Genomic DNA, 6,437 nt, shown 5'->3' on the forward strand with positions numbered 1-6,437 from the left:
TCTCTCTCTCTCTCTCTCTCTCTCTCTCTCTCTCTCTCTCTCTCTCTCTCTTTCTCTCTCTCTCTCTCCTTCAAACGACAGTTGGATTCCCAGAGACAAAAATGAGAAATCACTGCTGATGGTGGCTTGTATAAAAAATCGATTGACTCTCGTTAATTGCTTCACCATCTGCTGCAACCAGTTTCGATTACTTCGACGACGAGCAATTTGGAAATGGAGTGGAAGGCAGTGAGTGGAGAGAGATAGTAGTAGATATTGAGAGGAAATCGTCCTGACAACTTCCGATCACGACTGGATTAGTCTCGCTTTGAAGACCCGCTTGCAGGCGGGTCGGTGAGTGCTCTGGCGTGGCTGGCTCCTTTCTTATCAAATATCTAACGTCCTCGACTCTGCTCCTTCTTTTTTTCCTGTATTTTTGGTCCAGTAAAACATATTTTCTTGGGCAAGTCCCTTAAAACTCCAACGTAAATTGAACATGTCTTTCAGCAAAGACAGGCAACAGCCGCCATTTTTGCATCATTTGACCACATCTTCCAAATTCAAACTTGTTTGATTTTCTTGGACAACAATTGATGCGTTTGAGGAAAGCAACCAATCAAAAGACTACACGAGACACAACAGGGAATCTTATGTTTACGCGTAGAATGCGATATTTCGTAATGGATTGATTCCTGCGTCAAAGTTTGATGAAGCAAAGCCGGGGCCAATTTCATGTATTGTGCACTGATGCCGCCATTAATAGACCAAATCTAATCCAACATCACCCTACCGATAGAGCCCTTTTATCCAATGGGCATCCGCTATTAAATTTATACTTAGCTATGGTCTATCGCAGCACTGTGAAAATGTACAGCCATGGAGAAAATCTATCCTTAGAGATCTGTATTTGAAAAGAATAATAAATTGTCGACCAATTGTTATTAGTGCATCAAATAGTGCTTTGTTGTAGTTTTTTTTTTTTTTTTTCGTGTTGTTTTTTTTTGGGGGGGGTGGGGTTGGCGTAGTCCTTTATTAATGGGAAGAGATAGATTTTATTCTTGAAAATGATTTTTCTTTGTTTCGGGAATTTTTTTCTGAGGTGGGGGGTGACAGGTATTTTATATTGGGATTTTTTCCCGGGAAAGGGAGTTTGGGGCATTAAGTAAAGAAACAATGTTCTTATCTCATGACTCCCCCGAAATATTAGAGCATTCTATAGTGTCAGAAAGCTTATTTCCCCTTTCACGTTCTATTTCTCTCTTACTTATTCTCTCTTTCGCTTTGTCTCTCTGTATCTCTCTCTCTCTCTCTGTATCTCTCTTTCTCTCTCTCTACCTCTACTTTTATTTTTATTTCTCTCTCTCTCTCTCTTTTTCTCTCTCTCTCTCTCTCTCTCTCTCTCTCTCTCTCTTTCTCTATCTCTCTCTCTCTTCCCCTCTCTCACTATCTCTCTTTCTAAGATCCTCATTAACTTTGTTATTGACAGAGTGTCACCAAATGCTGCATGTTTTTTACTGTCACTTCTTGTCCCGTGAAAAATTCCATTCATGTAGAAGGGCTGTGCAAAATGGTTTCAATGGTCGTGATCATTAGTTTGGTTTAAACTGAAAGATTAGCTGTCATTTTGTAATATCCAGCAAATCGATTCTATAAATGAGCTGTACCAAGCCGATAAAATGCGCAAAAGAAATGTTAAATTACTTAGAAAAGGTACTCATTGTTAAAATGAACTCGATCTGCATGATCAGATCGGATCGAATAGGTACAAGGGTGGCTATCGGTTTTCCAGGTAGGCAGTGATTTGATGTGATTTGCCCCTTCTTCCCTTTCAAAAATTTATTGTCCTTATCTGTCTTTCCACCTCTTCTTTTAATGTTACATTCTAGTAACCCCTGTAGTCTTTGCGGTACTTTTTATGTGATTTTTAGTGTTACAAGTCCCATAAAAGTCTTACTAAAACTCGAGTGGGTGTAGCTTAGCCATTGCACACTCAAATTGGCCACTTCTTTAATTCAAAAAAATAATTTGATCCTTACTTGTTGTTCTCTCGCAAACATTTGACCCTGGATATTTGGTGATAGGTAGTGACCTTCTATTTGCAGTTGGAAAAAAATTTCATTCATCAAATGTATGGAATCATGACCTAGAACATCAAAAATAGGGTTAATTTTCACCGATAAAATTTAATACACGGCATCTTGACCTAGAAATGAAAACCAAACCCGTTAATTTCATGGAACGGATTGGGTTCTGGCAAAATGGCAGCTTTTGCCCCTATCTGGGAGGAAATTAGGCCGTTATCAATTAAAGAATCAGATCCACTCAAATAAGGATTTGAAGAATGTTTCTGCGATAGGCTCCGCCTATTAATTACTTACTTATAGCTACTGCTTATTAGATCTATAATGTATTAAAAAACATAGAATAAAACTGCAAACTCATAAAAGTGAGTACTTTGCTACCCCTTTTCTTTTTCTTTTTGTTTTTGTAAAGTGTTTTACGGCTCTCGCAACTGCATAAGGTCATATGAGCGCACAGGACACACCTAATATTTTCAGTTGATAGGAAATTTTGGATTTTGTCCGGGTGGCGGCCGAAGCCTACTCTTATCGATTTTAGACCAGCAAAGGATCTTTAACGTGCGCAACTTGCACACGGGCCCTCCGATACTTTTCGCCCTTGTCCGAGAAGGCTAGGTGTAGATTTTTCCTACCAGAAGATCAGGGGTGTGGCAGAAAGACAGCAGTAAGGAGGAGCCAAGGAGTAGCAGTAGAAAGGCTGCAGAAAGAGTCAGGAGCCCAGAGGAGGGGGCAAAGGAGGTGAAGGGGTAGGGGCAGAAAGTGGGAATGAAAGCAGACAACAGAACATTGCTAGAGAGCAGGAAAGAAGGTAAAAGGAGACAATTTTTAGAGAAAAAAAATGTTCGGTCGCTACCGGATTCGAACCCGGGACCTTTTGAATGAGAGGCCAACACTTTAACCTCTAGGCCAGAGACCGTAACCTCTAGGCCACAAGAGCCCCCCCCCCCCCCCCCCCTCCCTTTTCTTTTTCTCGAAAGCGTGTAGGCAAACAAAGAAGCATCAAACGGGGCTAATAAACAGCACTGGATATGGATGGCTGGTGCCTCTATAAATGAATTATTGATGATTCATTAAGCGGTTTATTTATGTATTTGTTATTTAAGTCATGTATTTATTTTTTATTTACTTGATGTATTTATTGAGTTATTTTTATTTTTATTGAGTATCATTAATACTGAAATTAATAGTGTTTATCGATAAAAATTGACGGTAACGTAACTGGTGTCAATGTAGGGGGAGGGGTGATGGGAAAGAGAAGGTGGAGGGGGGCAATTACAACGAATTATAGGCAATTTCCAGGTTGAGAACCATTGATAGAAGGTGCATGGAAGTGGAACCAAATTGGAAAAAAATAACGAATATTAATCCGCAGGCAGGAAAAAGAGGCTAAAACAGCACCTGTACATGGATAGCTGGTACCTTTATACATAAATTATAGATGGTCAAGGTTCGTCAAGCGGATATATATCCGCTCTCAAGAGAAGTTAGATGTTTTATTCAGTTTTAGAATCCCCAATGTAAATTGTGTCAAGAAGCATTTAAGTTTTAAAAAAAAAGAATAAAATAATTTTGCTTTGTGAAACCGTAATACCTTCTAACACAGACGTAGTTAAAATACAGTTCCTACAGAATTTTGGCACAATTTTAAGAAATCTGACTATTTTTATAAAATATAAAATGGCTACTAAAGTACTTGCATACATTTATTTTTCAAAAACAAGAAATCCTTAGCTTGATAAGTAAGAACAACATATTATGTGTATGATTATTTCCCTTAGCTCTCTATTTTCTTCTACTTGTGTTTTCTTTCCCCTACTGAATTTCTGGGATTTCCCGGTTGAAGTCTCATCGCCAGCGAGTAGAAGTGTTGATATTGGTAGATTGTCGAGTTTTTTACCGCTTGTCAGACAACTATAACGTGCTTTCAAAACTACTCTTGATTAATTGGCACCTAGTTGTGTAGTCTGACAAACAATGATATTTTCTAGTTTTAAGCGAGGATTAAGCACGCTTCCTTTTAATTTGTTACTTTATCGGGAGAGTAATTGTAAAGTACGCTCAACCTTTACATACATAGAATATATTCAAGTCTGTTGTGACTTTTCTCAGCACCACCATAGAGTCACAGACAGAGCTCTGGACCTTGATAACCGAATACTGTTGTGCAGATTACCTTAATCGAACCAGGAGCGGATATTCGCCAGTAGCCAACAGGAGGCTTGTTTTCATGTGACTTTTATTTATCAACAAGAGTAAAATTCATGATTAGGTTTTTGACCGAGAAGAAAAAAATAATGCTCTATTCGGTTGTATGATATACTGTAAAGGTTTTCAAACTGGAGTCTCTGGCGAGGACATCAAGCTTTTCGCTGTTGTAGATCTACACCAAAAGAAACGAGTTCACGATTCCCGACTGGGAAAGTATGTACTCGAGTATCTGAGATCGGCGGCTGTTGTGAAGCTAGCAAGCTCTATCGTCGCACACAAGAGACATAGATTCGATTCCCGAGTCCCCAGTTGAGACGATTTTTACAGAAGATCTCCATAATCTGTTTGCAAAGATGCTGTATGCTTTTCCCTTTCAGCACCGATGACCTGAACAGATAACATTTTGGGTAGTTGGAGGGTGCTCTGGTGTGGTTTGACCCTTTACTACCAAACATCTATCGCTCTCATCTCTCCTTTTTTACGCTTGTTACTCTCTTGGTGGATGGTTGGCGGGTGCTCTGGTGTGGTTTGCTCCTTCTTTCCTATTTAAAAAAATCTATCTTCTCTTTCTCCCCTCCTTCTTGTTTGTTTGTTATTCTCTTGTAACACTTCTAATCTTCTGCACTTATATGACCTTATTGTGTTGCAAGTGCCGTAAAACTTTTACTAACACTTTTTTTTAAAAACTTTCTTGTAACACCTATCTTCGGCAATGATATGACTTAATTGCTTTGCAAGAGCCGTAAAACTTTTACTACAACTAAACTAACAAAAATAATCGAAACTGCTCGCTTCTTTAACAATCTTCGTCGAGTTGACGACGGTGTGTAAGGCACTTCAATGTATTTTTGCACCTCAACAGACAGAATGCCTGATGTCCGATATAGCTCAAAAGTATTTCAAGCGGATACAGGTCCGCTCTCAAGACAAATATCCTCTTGCTTTAGGAAAATAAAGAGTAAAAATTGTCAAGAAGCATTTAACCATAAAAAGAATCAAATAAAGTTGCTTGTAAAACCGCAATACCTTCTAATGCGGACTTGAAAAAAAAATCCAGATATTGCAGAATTTCACACAATTATTAAAAAATCTTTCTGTTATACAAAATATGACACAGCTTAAAAAGTGTTCGCATTCGATTATTCCTCAAACAAAAGTCTATTGGTTTGATAAATAGGAACAGAATATTTGTATGATTATTCCCCTTAGCTTTGTTTTCTTCAAGACGTACTATCATTTTCCTGCTGGCTTTCTGGGATTTCCCGTTTGAAGTCTCCTTACCGTAGCTATAGAAGAGTTGATATTGGTAGATTGTGGTCGATTTTCTTTACCAGAAAGGTGGGGCTTCCGCTTTTCACGCAACTACATCATGCTTTCAAATTACTTCTGATGAAATAACACCTAATTGTGTAGAAGTTATGTACAATAGTTTTTTGCCAGTGTTCCGTAATGATAAAGAACGAGTTGTTTCCAGTCAGTCGGTATCTACATGCTTGCTTCTATTTTACATTTATTGAACAAAGATTATCTGTGATTTAGGGACATATTACACACTCTGTTAACGTGGACTGTTGCTATACGGGGATAACACTTGTTACAATGTCATTAAAGTTGGACACTTGTCATTAATTCCTGAGGTCGTGAGTTCGATCCCTGGAGGAGCCCTATAGTATAGGGTACAAGATAAGTTGATCTGTCATAGATGGGACGCTACCTTAGAATTACAAAGTTCTATCTGACATTTTTGGCCGTTTTGAGTTATTAAGACCTTGACGTCAGAAACCAAATTAATGTTCCATCTACTTTATCAAAACCGTATGATTATTCGGAGTCGTTACTAACATGTTAACTAAGATATTCAAATAAATGCATTCGAAAAGCTATGATAAGTATGTTGTGAAACTCAAAATTATGGACGTCAAATTTCTCAAAACTAGATACTGCGCAAATAGAACATTGTAATTCTGTGTAGCGAGGTGTTTCAAAGCCCTAGCAACCCCTAAAATAAAGGAAGGCCATTTCAAATCAAAGGGCGTACCAGGAAAAGCCCAAACTAAAATGAGGTAATCGCTCAGACTTCACTGATTGATTATGTCCTTGAAGTTGTGACCTCATGTAGTTATCTCCAGCATACTCTTTCTCTCTCTCTCTCTCTCTCTCTCTCTCTCT

The 6,437-nt window shown here is 38.4% G+C and overlaps 1 protein-coding gene across 1 annotated transcript in view; it reads left to right on the forward strand.

Annotated features, from left to right (window-relative positions):
* LOC101855406 (short transient receptor potential channel 4) overlaps nt 1-6,437 on the forward strand; it is a gene marked incomplete in the record, with an annotated part of 381,687 nt that overhangs the window by 257,897 nt on the left and 117,353 nt on the right.

Source organism: Aplysia californica, unplaced genomic scaffold, assembly GCF_000002075.1.
Source record: "Aplysia californica isolate F4 #8 unplaced genomic scaffold, AplCal3.0 scaffold00054, whole genome shotgun sequence".
Lineage (NCBI taxonomy): Eukaryota > Metazoa > Mollusca > Gastropoda > Aplysiida > Aplysiidae > Aplysia > Aplysia californica.